We start from the raw sequence: 17,350 nt of genomic DNA, 5'->3' as shown, positions 1-17,350 counted from the left end.
ATATCTCTTCAACAGCTAGGCTAGTCGTTCTCAATAACTTTTCTTTAATCCACTGCTCATTTTGCTTTTTAGCTAACTATTCTGTTTGGGGTTAGGCAGAAGAGAAGAGGGAAATGTATGGTGGAAGGAAGAGAGGACAGATGAAGAAAAGATAATTGAGGAGCACATGATGTCTAGTAAATCCACACTCTCTGGTAAGGATCCTTACTCTCCGAAACTACCCTTCTCTTAGTCCAGGCTCTTGTCCAGTTTTTCAGAGTTCAAAGACTTCTCGTGTTCAGCAAAGCATTTAAAGTGGATCCCCCTTTCTCATTGATTTGTGGCTTCCTTTTAAAGATTTCACAGTCCCAGAGCTTTGTTGTCAATGTATTAAATAAAACCTAGCTCCTCCGTCAGTGCCTAGGGATTTGTCAATTACCTTGCAGTCATTTAGCCTTTGCTAATTGCAAAATAAAGAGACCGCTGCCCTTATTGGCCTCCCAAAAGGCTTTCCTCTCCTCTACATACTACATTCAAGGTTGTATTACTCTCTATTTCACTTTTTAAAGTTGAAGAAATTCAATTTTTTAGAACTCAGAAACATGTTTAAAGCTTTTTGTCCTCCTTAAAGACACCCTTCTCCTTGTCAGGAATCTCCACCACACAGCTAATTAGTCTCTTGGGCAGATTGGTCAGGTTGCCCAAGGAGTAATAGCATAGACCTTGTTTCTTTCCTAGTCATTCTGGAAATTAAACTTTATTCTATCTTGTATAAGTTCTAGTAACTTTTTTATCTATCTCATTTTTTATTTTCTGTTCTTTCTGTTACTAGCTGGTGACGGACATGGAGACGGAAAAATGCAAGAAGTATGAACGGTGCTAGTAATTCCCTCCAGAGGCAAATATTTTAAAATTCCTCCAAGAAATACAACTCTGGAAAAGTTGTAAGAGCAGATCTAACTTTAGAGAAATTTTAGGCCATTCAGGTGGACATCCAGATGGCTACAAACCTATTATTAGAACCTGTTACTTTCAAATGGCAAAAACTGCAGTAACTGTTCCATCAATCTAATGCATGCTGAACCAAGCTTTGCATTTTCCATAATGATTTTCTAACAACAAAAAAAGCCATAACAACAAAATAATACATTTACCAGTAATTACAATGATGGTGATGATGATGACGATGATTAAGATATTGGTAATAATATTTGAGTACTTGCTTAATTCTCAAAATATATCACGTACTATTTGCCTCTTATTTTACCAATGTTATCTTCATTAAACCTCACAACCAACACAAGAGTTGGCAATGCTATCTCCATTTTCTTAGGGAGAAAATAAATAAATAAGAAATGGCGGATTAGAGACAATTCGTAATTGACACAAAATCTCAAATCTATCCCTCATGGTCTGTGTCTTCTTCAGAATATATCTGTTCTGCTGGGACTTCTGACAACTTTCATGTAACTTCAAATCAGAAACAATTTTTGATATCACGTGGCCCCACTCACTTATTTTAGGAAGATGAAATTGAAACCCACAGAGTTAAGTAACTTGTTCATCGTCACTCAACAGGTGAGTCTCAAAGCAGACCTCAAAATTTAATCCTCAGACACACAATACAATCTTCCTTCCATGATATGTAAAATGGTTCCAAAAATAGGATTCATAATTTGATAATTTTGCATAAGTGTACAGGGTAAAAGGGATAGAATATTTAAAATCTCTAAGAGCCCAATATATACATATAACGAAGTATATCATGCTGCCTATTTTGTTCATAGACAAAAGTGATGTATTTCATATTGATCAATTTTGAAACAGTCTTTTCTTCCCCTGGCATCCATGACAACTAATAGTACTGTGAATAGTGAAAAAATCATTCTCAGGATACCTCCTTTTGGTTTCTTTCCTATTAAAGTGATAAGCATATTGATTTGTGTCCTTACTCTGTAAGCATGCTACTGAATAAGTTATATAAATAAAAAAGTTTTACAAATTCAGCAACATTTGTGGCATATCATATGACTATTAAAAATATTGTAGAATAACTGTTGCTTTTACCATAATAACCCCTGAGAAATAATTGGCTTGCATTATGAGACTTGCGATTTCTCACAAAAGGAAAATATCCTGAAGCAATTTCACACCATCTTCACATATGTTCTGCCAAAAGTTATAAAAAGCTGAACCTCACAGCCTAGAGCTGTAGCAATGTAATTAGATTTCTTTTCTACAAATGAAAATGCTGATTGGATTGGAAGGTGTTTAGTGACCAGTATGTTTTGTTTAGTGTGCCATCTAAATGTCATGGTTCCAGGTTGGAGAAGTTGAATTACAATTAATTGCAGTTTCAGGGAATGACTGAGACAAGAACAGTGTGGAGTTACAATTGAAATATAATGAGGCCTACTTGAGTCATGGGATCATGGTATTACTTGCTGTTTAGAATGTACCCCTCTACTCAAAGTATCTCCAGAACTTATAGGACAGAAAATAACATTCAAAGTAGCATGTGAGGTGTGTAGGTAATGTGATGGTCCAAACATTCCAAGAGTCCTGAGACAGAGACTTGGGCAATACTGGCTGTGCTGGGGCTGATGCTAGTGGAGGGGACAGTTGCCATGAACAAAGTCTTCCCAAACAGTTAAAACAGACTCTTAATAGAAGATGTTTTTAAAGTCTGTTCTGAGGATCATCTGTATCTGCATCAGCCTGTCTGTAGTTTGTTAAAAATGTGCTTTCCTTAGCCCCATCTACCTAAATCAGAATGTGTTGGAGCCCTAGAATATGTACCTCTGACAAGCTCCCCAGGCAATTCTGATGTACACTGAAGTTTGACAACCACTGATTTCCAAAGTTTGGTGACAGGCAATTGGTGACAGGCAAGTAGATGATTAACAGGGGCTAAATCCCATAAGGAATATCAGTTGAGTTTCACTGGGAAGGCCAACCACTGCATCAGGGAACCTGGGAGAGATCCAGACAGGTAACTGGCATCAGGGGTGTCTGTCTCACAGGATAATGGCAGGGCTCCAGACTCAAGTTTGGGCAGAGCTCCAATCCCAAGGAAGAAATATATATCTGCATGGTGTCTTGTTGGAGCAATATTGGAGCAAGCATGGGTGGTAAAAAGAGAATAAGAAGTAAGCTTGGAATTGAGAACTTAAGAGTCAGCATTTACCTGTATTAATTGTATTTAAAAGTATTTACAAATATTTGCAAAAATTCAGTGATAATTTTTTTTCAAAGTTCCACTGATGCATGATATGAGAAAATAACAGAAAACAACACCCTCCCACCCTATATCAGGCCCACAAAATATACGGACAAAACACAGAACAACAACATCTGTAAGGTTTAAATTGTAATAAAAACTTCTTAATAGTTATTTACTTCTCTATAAAATGAGGACTGTTGATCATGGTGATAGTGCTGTATTTCATTGCACAGATCATGCTATTTCATTTACTTACAGGGGAGCAGAGGCCTTTATTGTGGGGCTACATCATTCTTCTTTTATGGCTTCCATTTAAAATATAGTACTAGAACCTGGTTGTTTCAGCATTTTTCTAGAAGTCAGTCAGTTCTGTACTAACTCAGTCATTCTCAACTGACATCTCCACAGAATAGTTTGTCTTAGTGAAAAGGAGAAACCCAATAGTAGTTCTCTGAGAAACTCTAGTCAAATCTACGCATCCAATTAGGCGAGAGAGGACTGAGGAGGATGAGATGAGAGGAAGTAGCTGGGCATGTGAATATAGCCATCATTCTTGTGAACCCCTCAGCAGAGAACAAAATCTCTTCATATATGCAAGCTCCTTAATAAAAGTACTTGGAAGTCACCTGTCACTCTCTGCCTTGTGTATATCATGGGTAGTCCATTCATTTATTCACTGAACACTTTTTTTTTTTTTTTTGAGCTGGAGTCTCCCTCTATTGCCCAGGATGGAGTGCAGTGGTACAATTTCAGCTCACTGCAACCTCTGCCTCCTGAGTTCAAGCGATTCTTCTGCCTAAGCCTCCTGAGTAGCTGGGACTACAGTTGTGCACCACCACACCTGGCTAGTTTTCTTGTATTTTTAGTAGAGATGGTTTTCACCATATTGGTCAGACTGGTCTCGAACTCCTGACCTCGTGATGTGCCCACCTCGGCCTCCCAAAGTGCTGGGATTACAGGTATGATCCCCCACGCCCAGCCTGAACACATTTTATACCCTCTTTCTGTGTGCAGTGTGGTAGTGTAAGCACATCCATAAATAAAACTGTTGTCCCTAAACTCATGGCATTTGAAATCCCGGATGGCATGTTTTGTGTCTGATTTATTATGTCACCTTTCATTAAGAATTTCACCAAATGATATAATTGAATAAGTATAATACAAAAAGGGTTGTTAACTCATAATTCTGTGTTTCCTTTTCCTGCATTTCCTTTAAAAAGCAGTCTATAGTATTGTGTAAATATTTTTATCAATATTTTAAAAGACTTTACCATTTAACCAAATAAATATGGGAATGCTTTCCATGACACTAAAACAATGAAAGCATGTTTTGACTTGTTGAGGAAAATGGGAAATATCATCAAGTAAGATATAAATTAATTTTTTTCATAATAAGTGCTATACTTAATGGTAGTTACAAGGAGACTCTGACAAAGAGTTGGAAGATCAGTGACACTGAATTACAATGATTAGAATATGACTGCTATGACATCTATCTTGAAAGCAGTAATTACACAGAATTCCAGGTCATGCTACAGGCAATTTTCTATTTTATTATATTTATAAAGTAGGAGAGTATTAGTTGTCCCAGTTCCCAATTAGATTGAATAGGTAACTTTTTGTCTATTTTTAAAAAATATTCTTATATGGGGGAAATATTTTCTCAGAAATGTCAGCTATCTGTTGCATAATTTAGAAAATATGTGTTATATTTAACATGTACACTTTCCTGAAGGTAGACATGCTATTAACTTTTCCCATTGTCTAAAGTTTTCAGATGAAAAGAACTCTTCTTCAGTATTTGGAACACTCTGCCCAGGAAAATACTGATTTTCCTGGGAGACAAGAGGTATTGCAGACCATATTACTTCTGATGAGCTCTAATATATACTTTTGACGGTATGCTCATTTTTATTCTATCAGTGCTAATACAGGCGAATAACCCATTTATGTAATTTTCCATCTTTCTACAAGATGGGTGAGTAGGCTTAATGTATAAAGGATGACAAAATGAAATATAGAAGTCTGGATAGAATAGAATAACCAAAGTAGCACACACAATTACTAGCATCTGTCAATCTTTCCCCATCATTTGTCATTTATTCTGTTACTAATTCTCACCGTTGAGATTATGTGTCATGGGATAAATGTAATGGAAAGTTACTGTTCAGCTTTTCTTAAATAAAGGATCAATGAAACATACATTCAGAAACAAATGCCTGTCATTTTCACATTTTCAAGATGGAGCCTAATGTACTGTCCAGTGCTTTTTGCCCCACTAGGAACATGGCACTTAAGAGGATAATTTCCAGTTGCTTAGAGAAAGGTTTTACCATCCGTTTAAAAAATGCATTTCTAAAGCTGAATTACATAATTATTAACACATTTGCTCATATATATATATACACATACATATATATATGGATTATTTTGACATACCAGAGCATTATCAATGGTTTAACAGAATTTAAGCGTATTTTGGCTTTATCACTCCTGCAGTTAAAAAATAAATGGTTTTTGAGCTAGTAACGTTTAACTTGAGAACACTAAAAGGTTTGAAACTATGCACTGATTATATTATTATTATTACAACATATGGAACATTTTATAATATTAACTAAACTCCTACTATCTATACAAACTTGTAATAAAACAGTACCATTGTGATACACACATACATATAGTGTATATGTGTCACATACACATTTATAATGGAAATCAGGCAAAAGCCAAATAACTATCCAAGTATATATCCACTTTCATCTCTAATAAAAGTGGAATTTCATATCACTACAAAGGATATATTTTTCAGTAAGTTGTGCTAGAACTTGGGAGAAAAATTGTGAAATTTGAGAGAATTAATTCAAATAAATATTCTGACATACTGTTATTATAAATTTAATTTTCCAAGAATATTTCTGGAGTATAGTCAACAATGTACTACAAAAGTTGTTAAATTTTGCACATTTTTTGTCTTTTCAAACCATTTTACTCTTTTTTTAATTTGAGGAAATCACATGGAGAAATAATTATGCACAACAGTAATCATCTTGGCATGTATTTTAATAATAATATCTTTTTTCTCTTTTTTATATTTATGTTCTATTTCTTGGTACTAAAAACTCATCAATTAAGTGGCACTTTGGAGAGTGATTAGCTGTCTATAAATATCCTATGAGCTATGTACAGTGATATGCTGATCAGTGGTTAACAAAAACAAACAAACCAACAAAAACAAACAAACCAACAAAAAGCCCTAATTGGTGACACTGGTTGATTACCACTGGGTCTATTTATGAGTAAAGAGCATATCACAGGCTAGGAAAACCCATAATTTGTTTTTGCTAACTGAGTTTCTTTTTTTCTCATAGTGGTTTACTAGATAGTGCTCTGTTTTTGCCATGCATGTGATGAGAAACAGGGCATCTTACTTCCTAATAGCTGTAATGGCTAGTTTAGGCAAGAAGGATTCAGCTTCACCTGCTCACTATGGATTTGAAAACAAAATCTTACAGGAATAAATGAAATTCATCCTTCTGGCTTAATCATAAGAGACTTATTTATTTGTTTATTTATTTATTATTTATTTTAAGGAAAATCTGAGAATTGAGAAAAGCTGTTTACAGAAAAGATAAACAACTGTATAGATAATACCACGTTCTGGCAAAATATTATCACCTCTAATATTCCTTATGATTTGGGGCATTTTATCTAACATTACTGTGGCTCCATATCTTCAGAATAAAAGAAAATAATCATACCTCCAACAGCCAAAAGATGGTCATGATGCCAAGGTTAGAAGTTAACTGTGGAACTACTCTACTAGGTAGAAAACATTGAGGAGACATAAAAAATATTTACTATTGGACCATTTTGGCAGAGTACCTTATAATAGGCCTTGAAGCATCCTTCTGATGACACCACTTCTGGCCACATTTACAGGAAACAAGTCAAATCAGTGTCTTATACTCTCTTATTTATTTATTTTGTAACTAATCAAATAATTAAGTAATTTAGAAACAAGCAAATAAGTCATAACAACATTTGAGAAGAGGTGCTTCCTGTTCCTATTTTTTTCCTAATGAAATAAATAGATTGCATTCTTTCTTGGCCAATCATGCTCTGGACTTAGATTTTCTTCATTTCTTGCTTCTAATTCTTCGGGGAAATGGTGCTTCCTTCTATTGAATTATAACCTTCCTTATGATGATTATGGTCCTATTGAAAACTGGTTTGTGTGCATTTTATGGGTTTTAAACCTTTATACAAATTTTAATCTGTTTTTAGACATGCTCTGTAATCCTTTCCTTTAAATGTATAAGCAATGTTGTTACCAAACTTTTCCCTTTGCTTGCTTATCTTGTCATTAACCATTCAAAGAGCCTTCAATAATAACACAATATATTTTTATAAAAGTGCATCTAAAATAATAATATCAAGAGAGTAAATAAAATCAAAATATATTCTATTTAGAGCCAGCATCTGTGGAAAGCAAAACATATTGGGCTTTGAATGAAGAAACCCATATATAAACAATGAAAGCTTTATTTAATGAAAACATTTCATTAATAAAATAAACCAAAACCACATGAATAATAATATTAGCCAATATTAATTATGAGACAAAATGTTAACTTTTTATCAGTAGCCATTTAGTCTCTTGGTTCCTATACACCTCACTAGTCTCTCTTTCTAGCTTTCCTTACAATGTTTTCCTTCTCTACTAATCCTCTAAATATTGCTGTGGCCTAGGCTCAGCCTAATTCATTTCTTTACTCACCCACACCATTTATCTGATTTCATCCATTTCTATGGCATTCAAAGTAGAATTGTGGGTATTAGGGGCTGGGATAATCGTGGAAAAAGGTTGGTTAATAGATGCAAAGTGACAGCTGGATGGGAGGATTAATTTCTAGTGTTCTGTAGCACTGTAGGGTAAATACAGTTAACAGTAATTTGGTGTATATTTTCAAAAAGCCAGGAGAGAGGATTTTGAATGCTCATAACACAAAGAAACAATAAATGTTCTATGTGATAGCTATGCTAATGACCCTAATTTGATCATTATACATTGTATACATGTGTTGAAATATCACTCTACATCCCATAGATATGTACATTATGTGTCAACTAAAATTAAACGGAAAAAAAGCATTAATAGGCTAATTGTGTGTGTTTGTGTGTGTTTACATGTGTCAGTGTATGTGTATGTGTACGTAGATTTTTCTCACTTTCAGCGAAACTGTTACCTTTGAGCTAGCAACTTGGCCTCTTTCCCTTGGGTTTTTCTTACTTCTGCTTGAATATTAATAAATCCTAAATAAAATTCTAGATTCTACATCCCTTGCCAATCTTAATGACATCAGCAACTATCCTTTTTTACAAGACACCTGGATATTATACTGATTTTCTGTACACTTCCCCCTAATTTTTTTTTTCATAATTGAAATGTTTTGCTAAGGTCTTCTTTTGGGTATAATATGTGATTCTTAGTTTTTGATCAATATAAATACAAACACCCCAAAACTTACCAACCTGTTGGAAATCACAGTTCTTTCATAGAGTATACACAGCATGAAAACATTTTATTGTAAGCTAACTCTGAAAAATTGCAAATGTTGATTTGTTCTCAACATGAAACTAAAATTTCTGAAGGCGAGTAAGCATTAACCCACTGCAGTCATTCACACTTGAACCAGAAGCCTGTTAATTTCCAGGATATCTAAAGCTACCTCTCAATGCCCAAGGCATAAATGCGATAACCATCACTAACTGTTACTGGATTCCTAGGTCCACACAGTCATAACTCACTGTCAAGTTTTAGTTCTTTTAAAATATTGATGACGTTTATACTAGGAAAATGTGACATTTCATTCTTTTTGTTATAATGGTTGTCAATTGATGATTATTATATTTCAGTCATAAAGGAACAATCTAAAGCATAGGGAATGTAGATTTTTCATTGTCGTTGTTGTTCAAAAAGCTATTAGAAGAAAACAAATACGGAGTAGGGCATAAACTTTTTTTCCTTCCAAATGTGGTGAAAACAGTGGGATGTCCTTTTATGATAAATATGTCTAAGAAAGAACTGAAAGGCTTGCTGAGCCAGAAACATAAATGGCTTTGATAGCACTGGAGTTGAAAACCTTTATTTACATTCAGTCAGTGCGAATGGGAACTTCCATATGGTCAAACCCATGGCTAAGGAGTCTATGGGGAAGGTTAATATGTTATCTGGCTCTGCTCACACAAATTATATTCTGATGAAAAACATTAGCCCTCTCATAGTTTTCTTTCTTTTATGAGCCTTCCCAAACTATTCTCCCCCTCGGCCTACAAACAGATTGCCTCCTCCACCAGGACAGTTCAGCATTGTATGACTCAGAGGGCAAGTTTCTTTCCTTGTACTGCTGAAAAGTAATACCTTGCTAAGGCATTTCCCCCAGATTCCGTTAGCTGTTTGAAATTTAGATACAGATAAACAGAATGAAAGCACATGCTTGGCTTAAGTTGAAGGATTTTATTGCTTAGTTATGTTAGTGATGATGAATGGTAATGGCTGTAGTCATTTTTTCTTATATAACATGAAAATATATTTTTTACAATGTTCTTGCGCATTTATTTTCTGCAATTCAAATGCTCACTATATAACCTCTAGCTTAAGGCTATTGCATTTTAAGAAATGGATGAGATAGACTTGGAATAAAAATGAAACTGGTGAGATAGCACAGTGCACTTAATCATTCCTTTGTTCATTCTGTCATTTATTCAATCAACACATATTTACAGAGGTTCTACCTACAAGATGTAGCACTTTCAACAGTACTACATTAAGATTGAGATGTGCCTGAGTATGCATAGTGAGCCGCTGAACATATTCTCAAGGAGATGGCTTGCATGAAAACTTCTTTGTTTTAGCAAAAGGTTAAATGGGAAATCTGGGGATGCTGCCACCTACAGATTGAGACTAGGACGGGGGTGATGCAGAACAATGCAGTGTCTTACCTTTCCCTGAAGCATGAATTGGGTCTGAGGTCTGAGGTTACAGAAATGAAGGGAAAGTGCAGAAGCTATTTTCATGTAGCATAATATATGACGCCAGGAGACAACCTTAAAGTCCCTGAAATTCTCACATCTCCAGAGAATAAAACATGATACAGAGTGGAGGAAAAGGACTTTGTTATTTTCCACCATCAGAAAAGTACCAGAGAAATCAGGATGCTAAGTGGTCAATGAGGATACCTTGCCCACATTTAGTGCTGAGCAGTTGCTTAACTGAGTAATATAAAGATTCTAGCATTATCAGACATGCATAGGATCACATATCAGGCATTTCTTGGGGACTCCCAGAAGTGCTTCAAGGGTAATTTCAGGTCATTGGAATTCTGCATAAGTAAGTGTACACAAGAACAAGTAGGGTGTCTATTACTACTGATAATTTCACCTCACTTCTGCCTGCAGATTGTTGAAGCCTAGGAAAAGCAGATCTCACTTTCAAGGGGTAATTTAGGTTTTACATACTAAACAGAGAAAAAAGGGACCTTCATTGCATGTGACCAAGGTGCTCATATGTTAGACAAATAGAAAAGTGAGTACAATGTACTTTGAGATGTGTTGTGATATGTCAGAAAGCAGAGATACGTGACAGCACAGACAATGCATATCTAATTCAGACTGGAAAACTGAATTTTATATATGTATATATATATGCTCTTCCTCTATATATAGAGAGAGAGGAAGCATAAAAAGGCACTACAACAAGGGAACTAGCAGGACATTTTATGGTATATTCATGAATCTGCAAGAGCTTGGTTGTGTTTGAATCACAGGTTTCAATTAGAGTATAAGTGATAGATAGATAGATAGATAGATAGATAGATAGATAGATAGATAGATAGATGCATACATACATACATATGAAATACTTGAAGATGTGAGTATTTGAAGATATTTCAGCTCACACCAACACGGCTATATATTAAAATAGTGGAGTAATGAAGCAGTTTAGATTCCTATCTGGTTTCCTGCCCATTATTCCACTAACTATAATAACTTTTTTTCTTCTCACCCCTTCTTCTGGAAATAAACTCTCTGATCCAAATTACCCCACACTGCATCCAAATGGTTAACTTCAGAGCCCCTGGCCACAGATGATTTGTCGCTGGCAGGGCTGAGGGGTAGCTCTAGACCCAAGTTCAGCCAATCCTACCCTTCTTTGGATTTTATATAATGAATAGTGAGATCAGACTATCTCTACATAACTAAAATTATAATACATAAACTAAAATATTACAAGTATCCATGTTCTTCTGTGCAGATGGAGGATTATATAAAGCCAGTGTTCAGCAAGACAGAAAAATGTAATAGAGGCCCAAAGAAAAGCAAAAATGAGAAATGGAGAAAGTAGTCTGATGACAGTTGAGTCCCTGGGGGAAGCTTCTGCTGAGTTCCAGATACCACTATCTCTAGTTTCTGTGAACATCCCTGTAGCATCGTAACAAGTTACACTTTTGTTCAAGCTAATAAAAGTGTAGTGTCTTATATGTATAAAAGAAAAACAATGGTCCTGAGCAATACATCTGTTTTAAAATTTTCAAATACATGAATTTTTAAAAGAAAATTAAAGGTGGCAGAGAAAACAGATGGAATAGTCCGACTACCTTATGTGTCACTTGCAGAAAAATTCAAGAAAAGAGAAGACAGATCACTATGGAAAGAAGCCACTCTCACAGAAGACAAGTTCTTGGCATCAGCATGATTAAGACAGATACACTCTAGCCTGGTATGTTGGCAAGCAAGTGAAAAGCAGGAGGAACTTCTTAAGTCAGCAGTGGGGTGGGGTGGGGTGGAATTTTAAATTCGAGAGTAATGGCTCCTGAAGTGAGCCCAGCCAGCATGTGGTAACCATGAGAAAAGATTTCTCGTGTTTGAAACTTAGATGTCAAGAAATGCCGGATGTACTGATTGGATAGAAAGTATAATTAAGGGATTAGAAGGAGTGAAGGTGCTTTGATTTACAGTTCTGTGTTACATTATATTTTAAATAGATCTTTAAAAAGTTAATGAAAATTGGAGGATTACATCTCCTATGATTACCTACTGATATTTAAGTCATCTTATCTACCTGGTTAACACAATGTCTTATTCTTTAACACTGGCCTTTAATTTCCTTGGGGCAAAGTTGTAATGACTTGATTAATGTAGTTATCAGATGCTGCTTAACTCAGTTACAAGTGCTTGCCATCACAGTACATGCTACAAAAATATTTACATTTCATGAAGAATATAATCATTTATCTTGTTGTTACACTAAAAAGTGATAGTGTTCATTCATTCATTATTCAATATTCATTGACTTTGTTTTAGCCAACACTGGTTATATGTGGGAAATACGGACATGTGACTATAAAATTCATAGTCTCTGCTCTAAAATAGATATTCAGAAGATAATAAAACATAGAAAGGAAATTATTTCTTAACTATCTCTCACTCAGAAATCCACAGTTGGGAACAGCAACTAGGTACATCAGACATCTCCATTTACCTCAAGGCATCTATTCCAACTGCATACATCTGCCATGGCAGAGACAGCTGGGCTTTGCAAATCAAAATCTATTTCAGTTATAGAAATTTAACATCAGCCCAACTCTATTTGGAAATATAATGTAAGCTTTCTGTTTTGTTTTGGATAGGATCTTGCTCTGTCGCCTAGACTGAAGTGCAGTGGTGCCATCATAGCTCACTGCAGCCTCAAACTCCTGGGCTCAAGGCACCTCCTGCCTCAATCTCCTGAAGCCTGGAACTACAGGGGCATGCCACCATGCCTAGCTAGTTTCTAAATTTTTTGCAGAGAAGGAGTCTCATTCTTTTGCCAGGGCTCTTCTCAGACTCCTGGACCCAAGTAATCTTCCCGCCTCAGCCTCCCAAAGGCTTGAGTTACAGGCAGGAGCCACAGCACCAGGCCAGCATCTTTTTTTTTTAAATCTATTAAGAAATAGTCTAGGCTTCTATGTAGAGCAATGGAACATACAATATGAGTTTTGTTTTAAACATTAGATAAAGAGTATATATAAATATTGTGTGGTTTGAGGAGTCTCATTTTCTGGAATTGATCAATTTGGGTCACTGAAAATTAAACTGCCTTGGAGAAGGTTTACTTGCCCTTTGATGCAAGGGGGCTTATAACAACTTAAAACCATATTTGCTAACAAAAGGATTGTGCTCAGTGAATTTCTATTTTCTCATATTAAGTTCTTAACCCTAGGCCATACTCTACTATGTGTCCATGGATATTGTTATGATCTACCATTTGTCATCATAACAAATAATGACTGCTTCTCTAGTCATTTCACCTGAAGAGAAAATCAGCTTCAACTTCCATTTTCTCACTCAGAGTCTTCCTGCATTTGAATACAGAAAAAGTAAGACACCCTTAGTAGAAAAATCACCAAAATAACATAAATTTCTAGAAAGTTTCTGTGTCATATCAAAACAACTATATATTTCACTCTGACAATGCCGGTGATGCAAAAGGGACAAAAATATTTAACCATGTAAAAATTTTACTTTTGGGCAATCAGGCTCTTTCTTTGCTCATAAAGTAAATGGAAAGGAAAAAAAGTATTTGAAGTGTATTGCCCTCATTTTAATAATGATAATAAAAATAAATTTTCATAATTCTTTGCAATTTTTTTGAGCATCATGCCTCCCTATCAGTGAGACAGGGTGGACACTGGGTGAAGGAGCTTGTGTCTAGAAGAGTCGCCAGACTGGGTGGTAGAATATGACTTAGTCATGATGCTGCAGTGTGTGAGGAACCAAGAGTGAATTCAGGGAAATGGAGAGACAGGTATCCATTCCAGAGCTGTACAAGGAAAGTCTGAAAGCCGAAGAGATGAAAGAGAGGCAGGTATAAACCAAATACCAGGATAATTAATAAAAGCCAATGTTAAAATAGATTTGCAAAAAATAGAACACACTTGCCAATTAAAAATAGGACACACTTGTCAAATACAAGAAACACTTGCAAATAAGCGAAGTGAGGGGCAGAGAGTCACAATTTATATTAAAAAAAATTCTTACAGACATGGCTCTTTTGCAATAGCATAAAAGCATTTTTTAAACTTCTTTTTTGTTTTACTTTAAGTTACAGATAAGTAAATTGAAGATCTGATAGTTATATGATTAATTCAAGGTCACATATCAAATTAAATAAAGACACATATTAAATACTCTCACTATAAATATTGTGTCCTTTACATTCAAACAGATTTTAAATAATAGTTCACTTAATCCCAGCATAATGGTAAAATGGTAAAGACCACTCATTTTTGCCAGTGTAGAGAAAGTTACTGCATAGTTCAGTAACGTTATAATAAACCTAAATATTCAAGGTAATGGTATGGTTAGAATGAGGCAGAAAGGTCAAAATTGGCCTTAAATTTCTAATCCATTTTACAGACCCTAAGTCACACATTATTAAACAGTAGTGATATGGTTTGGCAGTATCCGCACCCAAATCTCTCCTTGAATTGTAATAATCCCCATGTGTCAAGGGTGGGGCCAGCCACAGCTAATTGAATCATCTGGGCGGTTTCCCCCATACTGTTCTCATGGTAGTGAATAAGTCTCAGGAGATTTGATGGTTTTATAAATGGGAGTTCCCTGCACGAGCTCTCTTGCCTGTCACCATGTAAGACATGCCTTTGCTGCTCCTTCACTTTCCATCATGATTGTGAGGCCTCCCCAGCCATGTGAAACTGTGAGTCCATTAAACCTCTTCCCTGTTTAAATTACAGAGTCTCAGGTATGTCTTTATTAGTAGCATGAGAATAGACTTATACAGTAATTACAGTATTTTTAAATTTGATTCCTTTTTTCAAAATCATACATGAGATAGAGCAATCATACACAGAAGGAAATAATGTGGATCGTTTCCATTCATCTTCACATAATTCAACTTTGTAAATCTTTTCAGTGAGATTAAAAAATAAGGCCATCAAATATTTTAAAATTCATTTGCCTTCACAATGACAAAGTTTAGAGACAAACAGCTAATCAAATCGGCGATACTGGGCCACAAGAAAGTTGTGTTTCTAGATGACATGCACCTATTTTTCCTATACTTTTTTAAAATTGGATTATCAAAAATTTAACAAACATTCATTACAAAGAGGCAGAGCAATTTCCAGTGTGACTACCTGAGTACCTTGTTTGTAATCATCATCTGAATGAAGATTCACCACATGGTTACCTAAACAATTATGAATTATTTATACCTTTAATGAAACTTGTATGTTACAATGTTAGTAATTCCATTTTAAAAAAATAGACACACAAAACAGAAGAAAATCATCTGACTGAGAATTAAGATACTGTGATACACATAAGACAGCTTTTCACAGCTTTATGATGTATTGTTGATTTAATAGCAATTGCTTTTTTATATAAAATATATTTTATATTAGTACACATTAATTGAAATTTGTCCTCAAATTTAGAAATGTTTCAATATTTTTTAAATGTGTAGTTTTTTTGGTAGAATTGTAGCATCTGGTCATTATTAGATGTTTATGTCAAAGAGAATGAACAACAAAAACAGCAGATACTGTTGCATGTTTTAGTTGTTCTACATCCAAAATCCCCTGTTTCTTAGCTTACCGATATGTACGCGTGGCCATGTAACATTTGGCCTATGGGACTTAAGGAAAAGCCTGTTGGATGACACACACTCAGCCAGCAGGCTCTCCGCAGCATCCTGTTCCTCCTACCCTAAACTGTGATATGGTGCTGGAGGTGGAGAAGGCTTCTAGCAACTTGAGGTCAAGGACTGACACATTAAGATTGGAAGATCAGAAAAACAGCAGAAGCCTGAAACACTGGAGATATGATGGAGCCAATGAATTACCACTAAACTACTATTTTCAAGATTCTTTATCTAGGAGAATAAACTCCTACTTGTTTAAGCTCATGTTAAGTGTATTTACTGCAGCTCAAAGCATTCCTAACTATATTGCTGCTCACACTCAAGTTAACATGATGAAAAAATTGATGTAGACATAACATACTTACATTTGCACAAGTAGATAGTAAAGGGGAATTTGAAAAAGCAAGCATTATTAACTCGTTTCAGAGCAAAATAATTATTTTTTCTGAAATTTGGGGAAAATCAGAGGATAGAAGTTTCACTACAACAGCATTCTAGACATTGAAAATAAAGTTTTTTTAAAGTATTAATTTTCTTTGTATGAGTGGGTCTTTCAAAATCCCGTAAATTCAAGCAGTTTCTCTTATACAATTCCCCCAAAAGGAATTCTTTATCTTCTATCAAAATTTTGGTACACTTTAGAAGAGCTTTTAAAATTTTGAGATTAGTTTGTAAAAAAAGATGCGTTCCTAATTTAGAAAATTTGGTGAAAGAGTTTGTATTAGAAAGATGTAAAAATTGTTTATATTTAAACAGTTCCCCACCTGTGAATTAAATGGTGGCGGATAATGTTTCCTTAAAAGTAAATTGAGAGATTGCTGCTTCTGTAAAAAGAATGATTCACAGGGTTTGCTTTCAGCTTAGAGCCCCAGTGGGATAGCATTTCTTTCCTTTCTTCTGCTAACACCACAGAAAAGGAACAGAGGAATAAGAAGGAATAGGATGTCCCTTCCAGAGACCTTGAGTGACAGTATGGCAAACAAGGGTCATCACTTTAATTAGCTTTAATAACCCAGAGCGGGGTGAAAGATCTCCTCCTGAGACTAAAGTTGCTAGCTGCTGAAAGGATGTTAGTGAAAATTCTGTTATGTCAAATGTCTTGCCGCATGATTTCAAGTTTTTGTTAAGGAATCCAGGAAGTTAGAGGCTTCTGACTAATGTGAGAGGCAATCAAAAAGGAGATAAAATCTAATGCTTTAAAAAAAATTTTTTTTAAGCAAAACACTGGCTTTTTTGAATGGCATTGTGTTTGTATATTATAGTGGCTCTGTTAATGTACTACGCATGCATCATTTTTAATCATAAAAGAGAATATTGAAAGACAATATGAGTCATTAATGACTGAGCAGGAAGAATGAATTTGCCCCACTCTACTCCACTAACATTCTTACTTAGAGATTTCAAAGACCTGAAAACAAGTAATTCACCCTCTGAACCACTGA

General features: G+C 35.1%; 1 protein-coding gene across 2 annotated transcripts in view; it reads right to left on the bottom strand.

The window, feature by feature from the left end:
• The window catches only part of LRRTM4 (leucine rich repeat transmembrane neuronal 4), a 786,543-nt gene that overhangs the window by 234,559 nt on the left and 534,634 nt on the right, over positions 1-17,350 (bottom strand). The window lies entirely within an intron of this gene.

This window comes from Pan paniscus, chromosome 12 (genome assembly GCF_029289425.2).
Source record: "Pan paniscus chromosome 12, NHGRI_mPanPan1-v2.0_pri, whole genome shotgun sequence".
In the NCBI taxonomy this organism is placed as follows: domain Eukaryota; kingdom Metazoa; phylum Chordata; class Mammalia; order Primates; family Hominidae; genus Pan; species Pan paniscus.
This window is presented reverse-complemented; position numbering and strand designations above follow the sequence as displayed.